The following is a 21,384-nucleotide window of genomic DNA, read 5'->3' on the forward strand; positions in this document are numbered from 1 at the left end:
TTTGGGCTGGAGGGGATCCTAAAGCCCATCCAGTGCCACCCCTGCCATGGCAGGGACACCTTCCACTGTCCCAAGTAGCTCCAAATCCCAATCTTCAACCTGGCCTTGGGCACTGCCAGGGATCCAGGGGCAGCCCCAGCTGCTCTGGGCACCCTGTGCCAGACCTGCCCACCCTGCCAGGGAACAATTCCCAATTCCCAGTATCCCATCCAGCCCTGCCCTCTGGCAGTGGGAGCCATTCCCTGTGGCTTGCCCCTCCATCCCTTGTCCAAAGTCCCTCTCCAGCTCTCTTGGAGCCCCTTTAGGCCCTGCAAGGGGCTCTGAGGTACTCAGTTTTGAGGATGTCCTGAGTTATCACCTCTGTCAGTCCAGTTTATCTTCAACTTGCCAAGTTCTTGATCTTTATGGTGACATCTCTTGGGAGATGCCAGGGTGTTCCACTGAACGAGGCATTTCCTTGTACCAGGAAGATTTTCTTCACTCTGCAGCTTTTCCATGCCAGAACACTTTTGCAGCTGATGAGCTGAGCTTGGCTTGCTGATATTCTGGTCTGAGCTGGGAGTAATTCTGGTTTCACTGCAGCTGTTTTGATACACAATAATAGAAGGATGGAGCTCTGTGATAAATGGGGCTGTGACAGGGCAGGAGTCCTGGCAGATGGCACACCTGGACCACATGGCTCAAAAGAAACCTTCCTGACCTCATGAAGTAACTGCAGACTTTATTGTTCCTTAAAAATAAAAAAAAAATCAGGTTTCTCCTATTCTTTGTGTTCTGCAGGCTTGTCCAAAGGTTTCCCTGCAGGGGTTTAGGCTGTGTATTTCAGGGAATGGCACACAGCTCCCTGTGCCCTCAGCCTGGGGGTGTTGTCACCTCAGTGGGCTGTGGGAGGCTGGCCCCAGCTCAGTGGTGGCACAGGGGGGATGTGCCCAGGGGATGCCCAGGCTGTGGGTCAGCTCCTCCCAGGGCAGTCCTGCTGCTCCAGGAGCTCTGTCTGTCTGTCTGTCTGTCTGTCTGTCATTCTGGTGCTCCCTGGTCTCTGCTCTAAAGGGCTCATCCCACTGGTCTTGGGGCAGCACAGCCAGAGGCTCTTTCTATTTATTTATGATTAATCATTTATTATTAATTATAAATTATTATTTATTTCCAGGATTATTTTATTCTTTGTTCTGTGTGCACTGCCAAGTGTGTGTGAGTCCCTCTGCTCCAGAGCTGTGGAAGCCTTTGCAGAGTCTCTCCCCAGTTTACAAGTTCTTGGATGGGATTTTAGCTGCTCATGGAAAATCTCAGCATCTTCTGCCAGCCAGGGCAGACAGGCCCCAGGCACATTCTGCATTCCCTCTGGGAAGCCTCATCCCTAAAATTCCTGGGAAAGGCAGCACAAACTCAAGCTGTACCAAGGGAAATACAGGTTGGATATGAGGAAAAAGTTCTTTACTGAAAGAGTGATGAAGTTCTGGAATGGCTGCCTGGGGAGGTGGTGGAGTCCCCATCCCTGGGTGTGTTTAACAAAGCCTGGATGTGGCACTGGGTGCCAGGGTTGGGTTGAGGGGCTGGGGCTGGGTTGGACTCAAGGATATAGGAGGTCTCTTCCAACCTGGTCATTCTGGGAATTCTGTGAAACCAAACTGGTTGGCTTTGACATAATCTGTGTTTTCCAGGAGCTTCCTCTTGCCCTGGGCATCTTTTGGATGTTTTCCATAGTGAAGAGAGCCCACCCTCAGTGCCAGCAGCTCTCTGACCAGCAGAGTCTCTGGAATGTGAAATGCAAGAATGAAATCCCCCCCACACTCAGACACTCCTGCTGCCCATGCAGGGCAGCTCTGCTCACAGCCCTGTCCTTTCTGCTTCTGCTCATGTGTAATGCTGAAGATTCAGAGCTATTTTTGCATCTTCAATTAATTAAGGAAGGAGGGTTGATTATTTTCTAAATGCCATCTTTAGAAGAAGAGACTTGAGTGAAACTTCATTCCGCTGGCTGCCTTTGTCCTCTGGTTGATAATTATTTTTAAACTGCCCGTCATGTTGTGAGCAGGGTTGTTGTAGAGTTTTTTTGCAGTTGTCAAAATGTCAATTCTAATGAAAATCTCCACAGACACACCATACCTAAGTGATTTAAGCCTTTAGGCTAAACAGGCTGCTGGTAAAATGCTGCTCATTTTCAGATGAGTCAGAAAGGTTTGTGTGTGTCTTTTTTTTTAAATATAATTTTGTTTGGTTTGAATGTCTTCATCAAAATTAGTTGTTGAAGGGTTTTTCCCCCCCCTTTTTAAAGGCTAAGCAGCTGCCTGTCAGTTCACCCCAGAGCTGCTTGGAATTCAGCATCTTACACAGCAGTCACATTTGGGAAAAGGGAACTTCCTGTGTAATAACAATAATTGAAAATTAATAGTAGATTAAATTAATACATAATTAGAAAACACTAATGCTCCCTGTGAACAAAGGCTGATTCCTACAGGAGCCTTATGAACTGAAGAGGGAAAGTGGATGATGCTTTCCCTGGGCCCTGTCTATTCCAGCCTGCAGATCATTAAAGCAATTATAATTTCACAGAGGTTTGATCTGGAATTGATTTCTTTGTGATAATTCAATTTGGAGCCTTGCTTCCTCCGGGGGAGCAAACGACAGAAGATGAAGTGTGGAATTCCTGAGCTGTGTCCTGAGGCCTGGGGAGGCTGGAACCACCCAGGAGAGACCTGGCTGGAGCCTGGGGCCTCTCAGAGCTTCATTGGGAAGTCACCAATTGTGGGATTTTCAGGGTTCCCCAAAAAAGGAGGAAGGAATCTGACTCCATGTTCTAAGAAGGCTAATTTATTATTTTATGATGTTATATTATATTAAAGAATGCTATACTAAACTATACTAAAGAATAGACAAAGGATACAGACAGAAGGCTAAAAGATAATAATGAAAGCTCGTGACTCCTTCCAGAGCCCTGACACAGCTGGATGGTGATTGGTCATTAAGTCAAAACAATTCACATGTTAGATAAACAATCTCTAGCCACGTTCCAAAGCAGCAAAACCACAGGAGAAGCAAATAAGATAATATTATTTTCCTTTTTCTCTGAGGCTTCTCAGCTTCCCAGGAGAGAAATCCTGGGCAAGGGGATTTTTCCAGAAAGTATGACAGTGGCACATAGCAGCTTCTTGAGGTGGGAGGTGGGGCTTGGGTCCCTTCACCCTTTAGCTGTGTCAGGGGGTTTTAGGGTGAATATCAGGGAAAGGTTCTTCCCCAGAGGTGCTGGCACTGCCCAGGCTCCCCAGGGAATGGGCACGGCCCCGAGGCTGCCAGAGCTCCAGGAGCTGCCAGGGATGCCCAGGGTGGGGCTGTTGGGGTGTCTGGGCAGGGCTGGGGCTGCCCTGGGTGATCCTGGGGGTCCCTGCCCGCTCAGGATATTCCATGATTCTCTGATCCTTGCTGAGAGTGTATCCTTAGAATCTTTGCCTGTGGTGAAAAATTCTTGTGGCTGTTCCACCACAGGATCCTGACCTGGTGTTCCCAGGCTGTGAGCTGCTTTGGATTCATGCTGATCTCCACAGAGCCTCCATTGCCTTGGCTGTAGCTGCTAAAGGCAGGGCCTTGGTTCTGATGATCATTGAATCCTGGAATGGTTTGGTTTGGAAGGGACCCTAAAGCCCATCCAGTGCCACCCCAGCCATGGCAGGGACACCTTCCGCTGTCCCAGGCTGCTCCAAGCCACATCCAGCCTGGCCTTGGACACTGCCAGGGATCCAGGGGCAGCCACAGCTGCTCTGGGCACCCTGTGCCAGGGCCTGCCAGGGCAGAATTCCCTGCTAATATCCCATCCAACCCTGGGCCAGCCACCTGGTGTTGCCAGGCTCAGATTGGATCCAGGTAGGAATGCTTGGCTCCTCCCCTGGGCGCAGCATCTCCCCATGGGATGCTGGAATTGGATCAGCCCTGCAGGGACACTCAGTGGCCATGGACAGCAGAGATCTCCTGGAGGGAGGATTGGCTGTGGCAGAGATAAAGAAAAAACTGCCCATGAACAGCAGAGAGCTGCCCCAGCTCTGACACATGGGGACAGAACACACAGCCCCAGCCACATCCTACAACCCAGGACACTGTCCCTGGATGTGTTTAAAGAAATTGGATGTGGCTCTCAGGTCACTGGATGGGGATGCAGCAATGTGCTGCCCTGCAGGCTCTGAGGGCCTTGTGGAGGCTCTTTCTCAGCAGCCAGCCCTGGGGGTTCTGATAAAACAGAGAGAGATGAGGAGGAAGAGGAAGAAAGGAAAGAAAACGAAGCTCAGGACAGCAAAATATGCAGAGGCAAAGCAAATCCAAGGCAGCAGGGAAAATTGGGACCTCATGGAAAATAATGATAAAGTTTGCTAAGCAGCAGCTGAGCTCCATGCCTCCCCTCCCAATTAGGCTGTATTAGTGCCTTGTGGGAAGCACCACAGCCTGCTGAAACTAATAGAGGCAGAAAGAGCTACTCCTTGGTGAATTTGCTTTCTTCTTGGCCCAACACAACATTTAACTTTTATTTTCGTTGCTTTGTGCACAAACCCCTCCATTTCCCTAATCTCTGAGGCTGTGTGTTTGGGAATCCTGGAGGAGCAGCTACTCAGGCTGGGGTTTTGTTCCTAATTCTGTTTGTGTGAGTTGTGACTTCAGCTGCTGCTCTGTTCCAGGGCTTCAAAAAAAAAAACAATAAATGGAACCTGTTCAGAAAGGAAAGAAATTGAGAGACTTCTGGCTTTAATTGCATTCATTAGGCTTGGTTATGATAATAAGGGGATGTAAGGGAAAGATGAATTTTATAAATCCATTATTTCAATCAAAGGTAGGCAGGAAGGGTTTGTGGCTGATTCCATAACACTTCTCAGGAGTGAGTGCTTATTCAATGAGTGTATTTATTTTGACCTCTCTTATCTCTAAAGCCATCTTAGCCCTGCAGTTGTTCCTTGGGCTGGTTTGGGTTGGAGGGAACTTGCAGCTCATCCCATTCCACCCCTGCCATGGGCAGGGACACCTCCTGGTGCCCAGGCTGTCCAAGCCCTGTCCAGCCTGGCCCTGGCACTGCCAGAGCTCTCTCCTCACTGCTGTGGGCACACAGAGGGCTGAGCCCAGTGATGTTCCTGGGGTGGCTGCTGTTGGTGTGGGGAGCTGGGCTTTCCCCACTGCAGCTGCTGGGGGACACAAGAAGTTTCCTGTCACATTGATACTTTCTGAAAAATCCCTTTGCCAGGATTTCTTCTTCAGAGAAGGTGAGAAGCCTCAGCTTCTCCGTGTTTCACTCCTCTGGAATGTGGTCTGGAAATTGTTCATCCAAACATGTGAATTGTTTTTAATTAATGACCAATCACCATCAGCTGTGTCAGACTCTGAGGAGTCAGTCATGAGTTTTCATTCTCATTCTTTTCTAGCCTTCTGATGTATCCTTTCTGTTTCTTTAGTATAGTTTTATAATATCATATCATATCATATCATATCATATATCATATCTAATATCATATCTAATGTAATGTAATATAATGTAATATAATATAAATTATCATGAAATAATAAATCAGCCTTCTGAGAACATGGAGTCAAATCCTCATCTCTCACCTCGTCCTGGGGACCTCACAACACCACAGTTTCCATGGTGGAAACTAGAGGGAGGTTTCCTAAGAGGGGGGATGTGGGAAGCCCTCAGAGGGGATCTCCAGCCCCCAGCCCTGGGGTTAGGGGTTCTCACTGCTCCCAGGTGCCAGAGGAAGGGATGTGCCACCTGCTGGGGCTCTGTGGGTCTCCACAGCTCCCTAAGGGAGCAGCCAGGCTGGGGTTGGGCTCTGCTCCCAGGGCATGAGTGACAGGGCAGGAGGAGACACCCTCAGGCTGTACCAGGGAAGGTTTAAGTTGGATATGAGGGAAAATGTCTTCCCTGAGAGGATTGTCAAGCACTGGAGCAGCTGCCCTGGCAGTGGTGGGGTCACCATCCTTGGGGGGATTTAAAACCCGTTGGATGTGGCACTGGGGGACATGGGTTAGTGTGGCCTTGGCAGTGCTGGGGAGTGGCTGAACCTGATGAGCCTGGAGGGCTTTTCCACCCTGAATCACTCAGTGATGCTTTGGCTGTGGCACCTCCTCACTGTGAGCCTGCTTGGGGTGTCCCAGTCACGATCAGCCCAAACTGGCCGGACCTGGAGTGAGGAATTTGGGGCTGAGTGGCCTCTAATGTAGAGGGGAACCTTTTAATTCTCCTCTCCTGGGTTCCTCTGAAGGCCTCTCCCACAGAGCAGTGCCCTGAGTGATGAGCAGCCCCCACTGCTGCCTGTGGAGAGCTGCTGGAGCTGGGGATTGTCTGTGAGGAATTCTAAATGCTTCAGTGGGTGACATCTTGACAAGAATATCTGACAGACTCAAAGTAGTGCTCACAGAATAAAAACAAATTTGGAGAATTTGGTGGTTTCCACTTCACTGAGGGGGTTTGCAGTGCCATTCACATAGCTGGGGATGTCAATAAAGTGACACATAAAATGGGGTTATTGTGCTGCTTATTTTGTTGCTTTGAAATACTGATTCAAAAAAAATCAAACTTTATTTTTTTGCTTTTACATTTCTCATTAGAAAAGAGCCTCTCAAACTGTACATTTTCTTTCAGGAAAAGGGAAAGTTTTTTTGAGGATTCTAAGTTTTGTTGAGGATTCTTTCATTTTTGTAAAACCCCAGGTGCTGAGTTTGCTGCTCATGTGGGTGTTGTGGCTTGGGCTTTCTCTGATCTGCATTTTTCATTCTTAAAGTGAAAAGGGACAGAGCAGGGTTATTTCTTTCACAGAATCTCAGACTGAGTTAGAAGGGACTTAAAGCTCCTGCAGTGCCACCCCTGCCGTGGCAGGGACACCTTCCACTGTCCCAGCTTGCTCCAAGCCCTATCCAGCCTGGCCTCTCTGCAGATTAAAATTGTCCAGAACAGGAATTTTGGTGAACTGCAGCCCCACTGCTGGAGTTCATGTGGTGCCTGGGCAGTGGTGGCTCTGTGGCTGCCCCTGCTTGGGCACAAAGATATTAAACATTAATTTTAATAAGTTACTAATAACACAGCGTTGCTGAACTTTGTGTCCTGGCCAGGTTCCATGTGGAGCAGGGGGAAAGGGGTGTCTGGACTTTTATTTTTTTCCTCAACCAGCAGTGGACACACAGAGGCTGTTCCTGGCCAGAGCAGCTCTCAGTGCTGTAGCACCAGGCTGCTCTCTCCTGTTGTCACCCCCAGAAAGGATGAAAATGCATCCCCAAGGGTCACACCTGCTCTGATAGCTCATTTTTCACCTGGTACCAAGATGAATCTGTGTGATAACAAGCTCCAGTGCACTAGCAGAATGTTGCTTAAAGCAGCTGGGTCAAATTGAGTTAATTGGCTCTGACCTCACTAATTCAAGACCCCAATTAATTTGGTGTGCGTTGAGGGCTGGGCTTTGCTGCTCTCCAGGGCACAGCCCATCTCTGGGTTGTGTAAAAGCAGCTGGGTGCTGGGCAAGGGCTTTGGGAGCAGAATGAGTGATGGCTTTGTACCTAGAGCTGCCTGTGGCTGAGGAGTGGCTCCATCAAACCTGCTCCTTCATCAGAGGCAAAATGTGGGTGATACCTGAAAGGAAAATTTTGGGAGGCTGCTTGCTGTTTGGGATCCTGGCACTCTCAGCAGGCATTTACTGGGACTGGACCCTCCCCAGCTGGGCAATGGGATGAGCACAAGGCTGCCCCAAACACTGCCTTGAGCTATTCCACGAAAAGAATCCACTGTTGCTTTGAGGCTCTGATTGTGCAGAGGGATTCGCATTTGCAAGGAGCAGTCCTTGTGGGTGGAATCCCCAGACTCCTCATGGAATTTCATGCTTGGAGGCACCACAGCTGCAACATCCCAGGAGCTGCAGCTGGATCTCACCTGAGCCATGTGCACACAGGTTCCTCCAGTGCTTCCCTCAAGCCCTGTTGGGCACATGGCTCCAAACCCTTCCCTCCAGTGCTGCCCCAGCACTGGAACAGCTGCTGGGAACTTGTCCTTCACTGCTGGAGCCACAGGCTTTGTTTCTGTGCAGGGCTGGGTTGAAACAAGATATTGTGCTGCTGGAGGCAAGGTTTGAATTGGATTCCTTTACCTTGTGGTAAAATGAGAGGTCAGTGTGCTTTGGGAGAGATCCCCAGGTGATGCCCTGTGGTGGGGAGGGAGGGGTGAAGCTCCTGCCTGAGTGTGCCTGTGTCCCACTCTTGCCTTGCTCTGACCCCCTGGTAGGGCACAGTGTGGTTACATTTAGGGGATCTGACATGCTGAGCTGCTTTTAAAACTGTTTAAAACTGTAGGTTTAGGAGCTGGAACCTGGCTAGCTGGGGGGAGGCATCTGTGCTCATGGAATTTGGGGTAGGTAAGGGCAGCAGCTCCAGGATCTCACAGGGATGCTCTGGCACCAGCACTGAGCTGGGAGAGGAAGAAGGAGCCTGTGGATTTGGGAGCTGGGATCTCAGCCTGTGCTCTGTTAATCACAGAATTATGGAGCATCCTGAGCGGGGAGGGACCCCCAGGATCACCCAGGGCAGCCCCAGCCCTGCACAGACACCCCAACAGCCCCACCCTGGGCATCCCTGGCAGCTCCTGGAGCTCTGGCAGCCTCGGGGCCGTGCCCATTCCCTGGGGAGCCTGGGCAGTGCCAGCACCCTCTGGGGAAGAGCCTTTCCCTGGTATCCAGCCTGACCCTGCCTGGCACAGCTCCAGCCATGCCCTGTCACAGAGCAGAAATCAGTGCCTGCCCCTTGCCTGTCCTTAGGGAGGGTGGTGCAGAAGGAGAAAGGGAAAGTCTCTCTCACTTCCCCTCTGCCCACAGAGCTCCCCTGTTGGACCACTCTGGATCAGTGGGACCAAACCTCTCAGCACAGCCCTGTGTCCTTGGGAAGGGGTTGCTTTAGAGGCTGCTCAGAGCAGCAGTGGCCTTGTGGGATACTGCACGTGATGCTGCAGAGCCAGTGCCTCTGTGCTCTGCTCCTGCTGCCCCTTCGCACTCAGCTCCCTCCTTTCCCCCTGCCAGGCTCCTCTGCCCCCAGATCTGTTTCTATCCTTGCTTCCCAGTGGGCACCTCCACCTGCAGCCAGGGAGGTGGCATTGCCCACCCCAGGATCTGTGGCTCAGTGGGTGCCAGTCCCTCCTTGGTACCTGGGAGTGGTCAGCCTGAGCTCTACTGTATTGGAATAAACTCCCAATATTACCGGGTGGAACGTGCCTGGGCTCATCCGGCCCTCGCTGCCTGACCAGAGGCGGCAGCCGTGGTGTTTCACCTCAGAGACACCCCTGGCTGGCTGGATGCTGCAGCTGGGCACTGGAACAAGTCCAGGCAAGCAGGAACTCAGGTTTTACCTCTGGTAGAAAGGCCTTAGGCAAGGTGAAGGAAAAAAGGAGATGGATCCGGCTAGAGGGTCTTGATCCAGAGTTTTATTCCTGGGCACGCAGGCCTCTGAATGTTGTGACAGCTCCAAAAGAATCACAACTGCATGGTCTCAGTGTCCTTTTAAACCCCGGGGACAGGGGGAGGGAAGGGGCAGGTATGCCACCAACCAGGTAGGAGGGGGGAAGGCTCAGGGGACAGTGACACCTAGACAGGCCAATGACTCCAGGGCTGAGAGGCATCTTTTGAACCTCACCAATCACACTATGCCCTTGCTGTAGTGTCAAGCTTGACGGACAGCACTTAGCAGGAGGCAAGGGGAGGGGAAGGGAGAAGGTATTGGCACACCTGGGAAAGCACTGGGATAGCTAAAACAGGAAATTGCATCACACTGCAACACTACTGGAACCTTGTCCTGGTGTCCCAGCGGACTTGCAGGCTCCTGGTGGGAGGGAATTGCTCATCTGCACAGCCTGAGCCCTGGCCTGCTGGAGAAATGCCCATTGGAGCTGCAGTGAGGAGGGCACAGATGCTCCAGGCACTGCTGCAGCCTCCCTGCATCACTGAGAGACAGGCCAGGATCACAGGGAGTTGGAGCTGTACTGGGGAAAATCCCCAGGAATCCTCTGCTCTGCTGCAGGTCTTAGGGAGACATTACAGCCACAGCCTGGGTGAGAAGAAAGTGGAATATGGGATGATCTTCAGGGCTCAGGGCAAACTGAGCAGCATTTTTCCTATGAGAGGGCTGAGGTGGAAACCATAATTCCTACAAATGGGAAGAAATAAGGGAAATTTCCAGGTGTTGAGTGTCACTGTCATGTTTTCTGGAAAAATCCTCTTTGCCCAGGATTCTTCTCCTGGGAAGCTGAGAAACCTCAGAGAAAAAGGAAAACAATAATTATCTGATTTACTTCTCCTATGTTTGCTGCTTTGGAATGTGGTTTGGAGATTGTTTATCCAACATGTGAATTGTTTTTACTTAATGACCAATCACAGCCAGCTGTGTTGGGACTCTGGAGAGTCATGGGTTTTTTCTTAGTATCTTGTTAAGCCTTCTGTAAATATCCTTTGTCTATTCTTTAGTATAGTTTAGTATAGCATTCTTTAATATAAGATAATATCATAAAATAATAAATTAACCTTCTGAGAACATGGAGTCAGATTCATTTTTCCCCACAACAGGGGACCCCAAAAATACCACGGTTGGGAAGCTGGGGGGTCTCTGTGAGCCTCTCACAGATGTGGTGCAGCAGGCAGAGGAGATGTGAAACCTCTGTCTGCTCTTTCCTCCAGGATTCTCTGGCTGCTCTGCACTCCAGGATCTCTGGCTGCTTTTCCAGGCACAGCAGTGCCCCTAATTCATTGTCCCTGCTCCCTGAGCTGGTTAATTTATGAAGCAGCCCAGCGTGGGAGAAGGGGCTGATGCATTTTGATCTTAATCCAGTTTTGAACTGGCCCCATAGTTTATAAGGACTAAAAGTTTATTTTGTAGAATGAGAGAGAAAAATCTTCCAGGTCAACATGCAAGGGTGGATACTGGTACCAAACCACTTTTGGGATCCTGTGGCTTAAATGTAGCCAGGAACATGGAATGTGAATGAGAAAAGAGGGGAGCAGTTGTGTGGATTTTAGTATTTTTACTGTCCCAGTGCTTCCTCTTTAAACTCAATGAAATATACCTCCCATAAAATACTGTGAGGTTGGGATTTCATTTTGTTTGGGGTTTGTAAGAGTAGGGAATAGCTGTATGGCCATGGTTGTTACTTCTCCTTGCCCATACATCCCAGGAAGGAAGCCAGGCTTGAGCTGCAGGGTTGGGTTTCTGTAGAAGGAACAGAAACACATGGCACAGCTTGGCTGGGCATAAAATATCTCATGGAAACTTGTTCTTGTGGAAAGATGATGGCTTTATTTGAGAGCAGAGACCACAGAGAGAGCAGGACACAGGTGGGTGAGGAATGCTGTCCTGGTGGCACCTCCTCTGGGATTCTGGCACATTTTTGTGTGGGATGTGACATTTCTCAGTGCAGATGTGGCTCTGCAGGTAGAGCCAGGGCAGCTGGAAAAGTGGTTTGGGCTCCCTGGAAGTGAGAGGTGGAATAATGGAGGTAAGACTGTACTTAGTAAACCATTTTTAACATGTTTCAGTGTTAATACTTAAATGTTGAACAGTCAGACTTGGAGTGGAGCCCAGCTCTCTTCCTGACTTGTGTCCCATTTGCAATCCTAAGGAATTCCAGGGGTGCTGGATCACCAGCATTCCCCAGGTGGTTTTGAAAAGCCAGGCCCAACAGCAGGAGGGGATCAGAGAATCCCAGACTGGGTTGGGTTGGAAGGGACCTCAAAACTCATCCAGGTCTGTCACTATAGGACACGAAATAAAACGACACACAGGCTGGAACCTCCAAGGTGAAAAGAAGGGAAGTTTATTTTCTGACTCCAACATTTATAGATTTTCAAAAGTGACAGTGGATTGGAGGATGACAGTGCCTGCTCTCCAATGACACTGGACAAACCAACTGTCCATCAGATCTCTCCTCCTCCAGAAAAGAATGTAAAACAATCATTATTTACATGAAAGTGCGTGAGAAATTGCATTACAGGAATGTAAAAATCAGAAGGCTTAGAAGAACGGGGTGACACAGGTACACCCCCTGCCATGGCAGGGACACCTTCCCCTGTACCAGGCTGCTCCCAGCCCTGCCCAGCCTGGCCTTGGGCACTGCCAGGGATCCAGGGGCAGCCCCAGCTGCTCTGGGCACCCTGTGCCAGGGCCTCAGCACCCTCACAGGGAACAATTCCCAATATCTCATCCATCCCTGCCCTCTGGCAGTGGGAGCCATTCCCTGTGTCCTGTCCCTCCATCCCTTGTCCCCAGTCCCTCTCCAGCTCTCCTGGAGCCCCTTTAGGCTCTGGCAGGGCTCTGAGCTCTCCCTGGGCCTTCTCTCCTCCTGGCTGAGCAACCCCAACTCTCTCAGCCTTTCCTCAGAGCAGAGGGGCTCCAGCCCCTGCAGCATCTCTGGGGGATCCAGGGGGAATCTCCTCCTCTGCATCCCTCCAACAGCTGCAGGTGCTTCCTGTGCTCAGGACCCAGAGCTGGAACAGCATTGGAGGGGAAAGACTACTCTCCACTGATGCAACCAGGAATCCCAAGATGATATTCCTGCCCCAGTAAGGCCTTTACATGTTCTAACCAGCACAGATCTGCTCTGCTGCAAGAATCAGAAATACTCTTCTGAGCTGTTTTGCTCTTCCCTTAGGCCAATGGGAATGGGAAATCAATTTAGGACAAATTGGGCTAAATCAACCCAGGGAGGATACTCTTTGAAATCAGGGAATGTCTTGGTTTGAACAGACAGGTGTCTGCTCAGGAAGGCAGGAGCCTCCCATGAAATGGAAAATGCAAACCCCCTCCCTCTGAATTGTTATAGTTTTGAAATTAAGGGGCTCTCAGGCAAAGGTATGGGAATAGGAATAACAGTTCTTTACTAGGAAAAATAAAATAAACAATGCAGCAATACAGACCAACCCTGTCAGGCTCAGAGCAGTCCCTGCCCCCTGTGTGTCAGGGGGTGGCACAGCCCCATCCCATGGGGGCTCAGCCCTCCTGCAGTGCCAGCTGTGCTGCTGCTGGAGCAGGGATCCTGCACAAGGGGGGAGTTTTCCTCTGCAGCTCCAGGGCTGCTGCAGATGGGCCTGGGCTCCCTCTGGCAATGCAGGGCAGCAGAAAGCTGCTCCTCTGGCAATGCAGTGGGCAAAGGCTGCTGTGCTGTGCCAGGCTCAGATTGGATCCAGGTAGGAATGCTTGGCTCCTCCCCTGGGCGCAGCATCTCCCCATGGGATGCTGGAATTGGATCAGCCCTGCAGGGACACTCAGTGGCCATGGACAGCAGAGATCTCCTGGAGGGAGGGTTGGCTGTGACAGAGATAAAGAAAACTGCCCCATGAACAGCAGAGAACTGCCCCAGCTCTGACAGATGGGAATAAAACACACACATATTTTACAATCCAGGACAGGGCAGTTCTTGTATCTCCCCTCAGGCACTTTGCACTGAGCTGCTCACAAGGATGGTGCCTGGGGACTGGTCAGGATGTGCTGAGCCCTTTGTGGAGGTCCCACAGACGCTGCTGGTGTGTGGGGAGGTGAAGGCATTGCTGCTGCTCTGGGAGGGTGGCACAGTCCCCTGGAGGAGGTGTGGGCAGGTGTCCCCTCCTGGGCCAGCCCTGCCCAGGAGCAGCTGTGGCTGTCTCTGAGGGGCACAGGTGTCCCTTCACTGTCAGGGTCATTCCAGAGGGGAGTTCAGCTGGCAGTGTCCATGACCAGAGCCAGACATGGCTGCAGCCCTGTAAGGCACCTCTGCCCTGTAATTACCTTGAAGGCAATTAACCTTTCTCCTGTAATTAGCACCTTGTTACACCTGTTGGAGAAAATGAAACAGGAAAGCCTTATCAATATGATTGCCTGGCAAAAGATTTTGAGAATATGGAAACCATAAGCGAGATTGAAATGAAAGCAAGCTTTGAGATACCTCAGTTACTGAACAACTGGAAAACAATGGCGTGGCCACTGAAGGTGATCCCCTTTTGATGGAACAACACCCTCTGCTTGCAGACAGGCCCAAGGGCAGAGCAGACCCTACAGCTTGGCAGAAGGGGCCCAAAGAGGAGTTTTTAGGGTTTAAAATGGAACACAGTATGGTAATGTAATGATTCTTATAGGCTGTATGGAAATGCTGTAGGATTTGTATCTTGTTCTAGATTGGTTAGTGAGAATGAGAATATTCAACACAGAAGAAGATTTATTGTATTGTAATGGGAACTTCGCTCTCTTCCTCACTCTCTCATTTTCTCTTTATTGCACTCTTGCCTTCTCTTGCTTTACCTCTCTCTCCCTCTTTGGGGCCTGCTCCGAGCTGTGGCTGGCAATAAACCCCAAGTTCCAGCCCTGGCTGCAGAGATCTCTCGTGTCTGTCTGTCCCGACCATCCTACCCCGTCACTCCTACAGCACCCGCTCCCATCTCCCTGTGCTGTTCCCTCCCCCCACACTGACACAGGCTGAGCATCCCTTTCACTGCCAGGAGACCAGGCAGGGATGGACGGCCATTCTCCTTGGGAGGAGGGGTGGGGAGCAGGAGGGGTTTGTGTCAGGACTCCTTGGATCAGGGTTCCAGATCTGCTGGCTGCAGGAGCAGAGCCCTGCGGGTTCCTGTTCATCCACAGCGGCTGCCAGGGCACAGCAGGACTGTCACTGCACAGGGGAGGGGGGTCTGGGCTCTCCTTTTCCACTCCCAGCCCCTGTTTCCAGGATCCAAGCTCTCATCCGTGCATGGCTTACCCAGCCCTGTGGGAAGGAGCACCCTGAGCAGAGATCCCTGCTCTGTGCTGAGGAGGAGTCTGCAAAGCAGGAGTGCCCAAAAAGGGGAGTTTGGGGGGAACTGGGCTGTGGGCACAGCAAGGAGAGGGTGCTGGGGCTGGTCCAAACTGCTTTGGCAAAGGAAGGAGCTCAGGAGCTGAGTTAGAGCTTTCACATTGGTGGTGGGTACCTGGAGCAGGGGAGAAGCCCATGTTGGGGTGCTGCCTAGGGGGGATCCTCTCCAAAACCTTTGGGGGTGTGCTCAGGCCATCCCCCCCTGCACCCACCTGCCTCCATCTGTCTGGGCCAGCAGCAGCCACGTGTGCCCAGCAGTAAAGTGAGCCAGGAGGGCCCTGAGAGCTGCTGAGCCAGCAGGGGACAGCTCCAGCTGCCTCGTGGCTTTGCTGACCTGGCAGGTCCCCCTGTGCTGGGGACAGTGGGGTGAGAAATGGGGTTCTTAGCAGAGCTGCTCCTCTGTGGAGGTCAGAACTGTGTTGGGGTGCAGGTGAAGAGCTGGGTTTGCAGCCACTGTGTGAGCAAGGGTTCCCATCCCATCCCTGAATCCCAACCATCTGCATGATCTGCCACAGAGCTGAGGGCTGGCTGAGCAGCTCCTGGGATTTTTGTGCAAGGTTTGAGTTGCAGAAGGTGATGGGGAGCTGCAGGGGTGCCCACAGTAGATGCTGCAGATAGCACAGCTGCTGTTCTGGGTTAGTGAGTGGTTTTGGATTAAAAGTGGAGGATTTCTGCTTTTAAGTGAAGTGAGAATGAACTTCTGTGTCACAGACATGTTTTATGAAAAATCCTTTCCTCAGGATTTTTTCTCCTGAGAAGCTGAGAGGCCTCAGGAACAAAATGGAAACAATGATTGTCTGCTGCTGTGGAATGCAGCAGGTGCATCTGTGATTGGTCTTGTGGTTGTTTTTAATTAATGGCCAATCACAGTCCAGCTGTCTCAGACTCTCAGACACAAGCCTTTGTTATCATTCTTCTTGCTTGCAAGCCTTTTGATGAAATCCTTTCTTCTATTCTTTTAGTTTAGTTTTATTATATCATTTACTTTTAATATAATATCTATCATAAAATAATAAATCAACCTTCTGAAACATGGAGTCAAGATTCTCGTCTCTTCTCTCGTCCTGGAACCCCTGTGAGCCGCACCACACTTCTGCCCTAAGTCCATCCACTCAACCTCTGTTCTTGGAGTATTACAGGATCATCATCCTCAGATACTTCCTGTGCATAAAGGGGCTCCAGGAGAGCTGGAGAGGGACTTTGGACAAGGGATGGAGGGACAGGACACAGACAATGGCTTCCCACTGAGAGAGGAGGTTTAGAGTGGGTGTTAGAGAAAAATTCCTCACTCTGGGGGTGCTGAGGCCCTGGCACAGGGTGCCCCCTGGATCCCTGGCAGTGCCCAAGGCCAGGCTGGACATTGGAGCTTGGAGCAGCCTGGGACAGTGGAAGGTGTCCCTGCCATGGCAGGGGGTGGCACTGGATGAGTTTTAAGGTCCCTTCCAACCCAAACCATGCTGGGATGATGCACTGGAAGCAGCTCTGTTGGATCTCAGAGGCTCTTGTAGGACACGGGTTCCTCTGCACCAGCCCCTGCTCCAGACAGGAGGTTTCTCCCAAGCTTGTTCATCAAGTGGTTTTGGTGAAGAGCTCTCAGAGCTGTTCAGCTTCAAGCAATGTTTGAAATTCCAGCTTTGCTGTTTGTTTGTGATTGGCCTGAGAAGCTGGAGGGTCCCTGAGAGTCACTCAGGGCTGTGATTGCAGTCACTGGGCACTGGGAGCCTGGAAGGGGAGCAGGAAAAATGTTATTCCCACAAACAGGACAGGGAGAAATTTGAGTAGCAGGGACCACAAACCTAAGGGAAAGCTGTGGAAGAGGAAGAAAACCAGATGTTACTGTATAATCTGACTCCTACCTGGTTGTGCAATTAAACATTTTGTTTAAATTAGCTCCAAACATGACTGCAAGAGTCCTTCAAATGTTTGTAAAGAACCTCCTTTGAAGTGGCCCTTAATCAAATGCTCTTATCCTCACGAGTTACTTGTTTGTGTAACTGCTTCCCCCTTTTCCCACCTGCCAGATTATGCAGTTCCATGGAAAATGCAGTTTCATGGAAAAAACAAACCACCAGGAGAACCCAGGATTTTTGGAACATTGGTAGCTCCACTTTTAGACCTGCTGGTTTTTCTCTCTCCAGCTTTTTTCAAATCCTGCCATGACTTTTCCCAGCTGGATGGGTGTGCTGGTGTTCACAGGGGTCCCAGGAGGAGGGAAGAGATGAGAATCTTGACTCCATGTTTCAGAAGGCTGATTTATTATTTTATGGTATATATTATATTAAAACTATACTAAAAGAATAGAAGAAAGGATTTCATCAGAAGGCTTGAAAGGAATAGAAAGGAATGGAATGATAACAAAAGCTCCTGACTCTCAGAGAGTCCAAGCCAGCTGAGCTGTGATTGGCCATTAATTAGAAACAACCACATGAGACCAATCACAGATCCACCTGTTGCATTCTACAACAGCAGATAATCATTGTTTTTCTTTTCCTCTGAGGCTTCTCAGTTTCTCAGAAGAAAAATCATCGCAAAAGGATTTTTCAGAAAATATCATGGCTACAGATGTGAGCCAGCAGAGGTGTCACAGAGCCAGTGGGGGTGGTACAGGTGTTCCCTTCTCAGAGGCTCTTTGGTGGCCCTTTGGCCACCCCTGAGCCAGCCAGGGAAGGTGTGGAGCATGTCTTTGGTCATCCCTGGGCTGGGAGGAGTTCCTTGGGGTGGAAATGCTGCTCAGGGTAGCAGTGCAGCCCTGTGTACATCTGATAGCAGAGCTGGCTGTTCACTTACCAGTAAATAACTCTGTGGCTGGGGGCCGTTTCTGCCTTCTTGCTTCATTTCCCCATCTGTAAAAATAGTCTAATGGAAAAAAAATCAGGCTCAGGTCTCTCAGGAGAGCATTTTCTTGCTGCTTCCCTGAATGTTTCGTGCTGTTTTGTTCTCCTGTGGGGTGCAGAGAGCTCTCAGCCCATCACAGTGCCTGGTGCAGAGCTGGGCCAACAGCCATGCCAGGAGGAAATGCCCAGGAGCTTTTCAAAGCTGCAGGGCCACAGGGTGACTCCAGATCAGCTCCTGACCGTGCCATAAGATGCTTTTCTGCCCTGGGGTGAATTAAAATGACTTTGGGTTGTGTTCCCCCCCCAGCTGGAATGTGAAAGCATCTGGTTGCAACCTGGTCTGGCCAGGTTGGATGAGGCTCAAAGCAGCCTGCTGAGGTGGGTGCAATTCCTGCCCAGGCAGGGGAGCTGGAATGCCATGGTCTTTAAATACCTTTTAAATTGCTTTCCACTCCAAACCATTCTGATTTCTCTGTGTAGCAGTTTCTCTTTTAGCCCAGCTGATTTTCTGTCTGACCTGACTCTTGCCCCTGTGGACAGCAGCCTGGATCCCCTCTCAGCTGGTGAATTTTCTAGGATAAACAACCCAAAAAGGGCAAGCAACTTGCATGATCCTGGTGCTCCCCAGCTGGTGCAGCAGTGGGCTGGATCTGAGTTCCATGGTCAGCTCTCCCATCTGCCTGCCTGGCCTCTGCAAAAGCCTTCTGATCCTTTAGGAGTTCCCCCAGTGATTTTCTCTGTATTCTCTACATGAATATCTCATTCCTGTGTCCAAGCCACAGTGGTGGCTTGGGGACATCCCATCTCCTGGTCCCAGCTGGGTATCTGGAGCTCCAGTGCAGCCCCAGGGGCTGCAGCATCAGCCTCCTGATTGTGCTGCTTGAATATCTCTGCAGGAGAAGGAAATGCTGGTAGGAACTGTCATGGTGTTTTCCATGTGATTTTGCCTGATTTGTGCCTTCCAGCCATGCAGAATCAGCCTGATGTTGAGCATTATGCACACCTCATGCAGGTCCCAGAACTGGAGGTGTCATTTGTTCCAGGTTATCAGTCAGCTCTGGAAGCTCCAGAGGAATCTGTGCCTGTCTCATGTAACCTCACCCAGGCAGGGCTTTTTCCACCCTGTGAAGTAACTGAGTGAATTTCTAACTAGACAAATCTAATTAAGGACTGGATGTAAGGACTGTGCCCAATTGTGATGATACCCCCACCCATTCCATTACAGAAAAGAATTGCTGGTGTCCAGCAAACCACCCAACTGGGTGCAGGATGAACATCCTCCTCTCCTGCTGGAGCTGTGTGGGTGATGGGGACATCCCTGGAGGTCCCGTGGCTGTGGGGAGCCTCCTGTGGCTGCCCTGGGACCACCGGCTCCTTTGGTAGGAGGCTCTCAAGAGGTGCCTGTGATGATGAGGGTGAGGAACTGGTGAGAGCTCTGAGGCACCATGACCAAGGGTCCAGGTGGCTGCTGGGCTGGGATTTACTGGGCTTTGTGTCAAAATTCAGCCATGGCAGAGCAGCAGTGGCACCTTCCCTTCAGTGTCAGACCAGCTCTGCCTCATCTGATGTGCTCTAGAGGCCAAAGGAGCACAAAAAATGAATTATCCCATGTGGTATTTTCAGGGTTCCCTGTGGCAGGAAGGAAATGATGAATCTGAGTCCATGTTCTTAGAGGGTATATTATATTATATTATATTATATTATATTATATTATATTATATTATATTATATTATATTATATTATATTATATTATATTATATTATATTATATTATATTATATTATATTATATTATATTATATTATATTACATTATATTACATTACATTATATTACATTATATTACATTACGTTATATTATATTATAATTATGCTATACTAAAGAATAGAGAAAGGATACAGACAGAAGGCTTAACAAGATACTAATGAAAAACTTGTCTCTCTCCAGAGTCCTGACACAGCTGGCTGTGATTGGTCATTAAGTTAAAATAATTCACGTGAAACCAATCAAACAGCCACCTGTTGGATAAACAATCTCCAACCCACATTCCAAAGCAGCAAAACACAGGAGAAGCAAATGAGACAATATTGTTTTCTTTTTCCTCTGAGGCTTCTCAGCTTCCCAGGAGAAGAATCCTGGGCAAAGGATTTTTCCAGAAAATATGACAGTGACAATCCCACACTGGAGATCTTTTGTCCTGTGTTCGGCTGCACCAGCTCCTTGAGCCAACAGCCTCTGCTAGTGTGTAAAACTTCTTGGGTGCTCTTTTCCCATGAGGTACCTCTGCCATCAGCCTTGAAAATCAAGTGCCTGCTTGTCCAGCTGCATTCCCATCAGAGGGATGTTGTTCCTTCCAGCAGGACACAGAGCTCAGTCCGTGCTCTGGAGTGCAAGGTGCACAGGGATCAGCTGCACTTAGCAGTCTGGAGTTTTCTGTTCATATTTCTGCAGTAGTCAGTGCTGAAATCACTCTTGCAGACAAAACTGGGATGTTTTCCTTTCTTTACCTTGGAAGTTTGTCCTGCAGTGTGAAGAGCATGCCAAATTTCTGTCAGCCCTGCAAGGATCTGGATGTCAGAGGGGAGCCAGACGTGGGACAGAGGGAATGAGAAGATGGCAGTGAGGTTAAATAGAGAGGTAATTGATTGTTTTCAGTTCTGGTTGGGATGTGAATCCATTGTGGCTAATGAAGGAAGGCAAATTGAATTGAAGAGCCCTGTGTGGGAGGCTCAGCCTGGCACACAGCCAGTGCCAGGGGCTCCTTGTGGTGTTCCCCTGGTGTTCCAGTGGCTCCACCCTGGTGTCACTGGGGGTTTTTATGCCAGGTGAGGGGAGCTGAGCTCTGACAGCTCCAGTCATGGCACAGGGTGCCCAGAGCAGCTGGCGCTGCCCCTGGATCCCTGAAGTGCCCAAGGCCAGGCTGGATGGGGCTTGGAGCAGCCTGGGACAGTGGAAGGTGTCCCTGCCCATGGCAGGGGTGGCACTGAATGGCCTTGAAGGCCCTTCCCAACCCAAGCCATGCTGGGTTTATGGTTCTCTGCTGTGCCCACACCACCCTCTATTGCCAGAGGACAAGGCCAAGCTGTCCCAATGTCCCAGAGCAGAAGCACCTCCAGCAGGGACCCATCTCCCAGAGACCTGAGTGTGACCATGTTCACAGGGGTCTGAGGAAGAGGGAAGAGATGAGGATCTGACTCCATGTTTCAGAAGGCTGAGTTATTATTTTATTATATATATTATATTAAAACTATACTAAAAGAATAGAAAAAAGGATTTCATCAGAAGGCTAGCTAAGAATAGAAAAAGAAGGAATGATAACAAAGGCTTGTGGCTCAGACAGAGTCGAGCCAGCTGGGCTGTGATTGGCCATTAATTAGAAACAACCACATGAGACCAATCGCAGATCCACCTGTTGCATTCCACAGCAGCAGATAATCATTGTTTACATTTTGTTCCTGAGGCCTCTCAGCTTCTCAGGAGGAAAAATCCTAAAGAAAGGATTTTTCAGAAAATATCATGGCTACACCTGAGGAGCAGCTGGGCCTGTCCGTGGCCAGGGAAACTGCACCAGCCTCTGCTCTGTCCTGCTTTTGATCTCTCTGCCCAAAGAATTCCCCTCTGCCACCCTGAGATGTGGCTTCCCACCATGTCACCTGCAAGGTGGGGACAGCAGTGCAGGGACAGCCCTGCCCCATCCCTGAAGTGCCCAAGGCCAGGCTGGACAGGGCTTGGAGCATCC

At 50.1% G+C, this 21,384-nt stretch overlaps 1 protein-coding gene across 2 annotated transcripts in view; it reads left to right on the plus strand.

Moving 5' to 3' along the window:
• Window positions 1-21,384, plus strand: part of RALY (RALY heterogeneous nuclear ribonucleoprotein) — a 152,350-nt gene that overhangs the window by 17,357 nt on the left and 113,609 nt on the right. The gene's annotated exons all lie outside the window — the stretch shown is intronic.

Source organism: Camarhynchus parvulus, chromosome 20, assembly GCF_901933205.1.
Source record: "Camarhynchus parvulus chromosome 20, STF_HiC, whole genome shotgun sequence".
Lineage (NCBI taxonomy): Eukaryota > Metazoa > Chordata > Aves > Passeriformes > Thraupidae > Camarhynchus > Camarhynchus parvulus.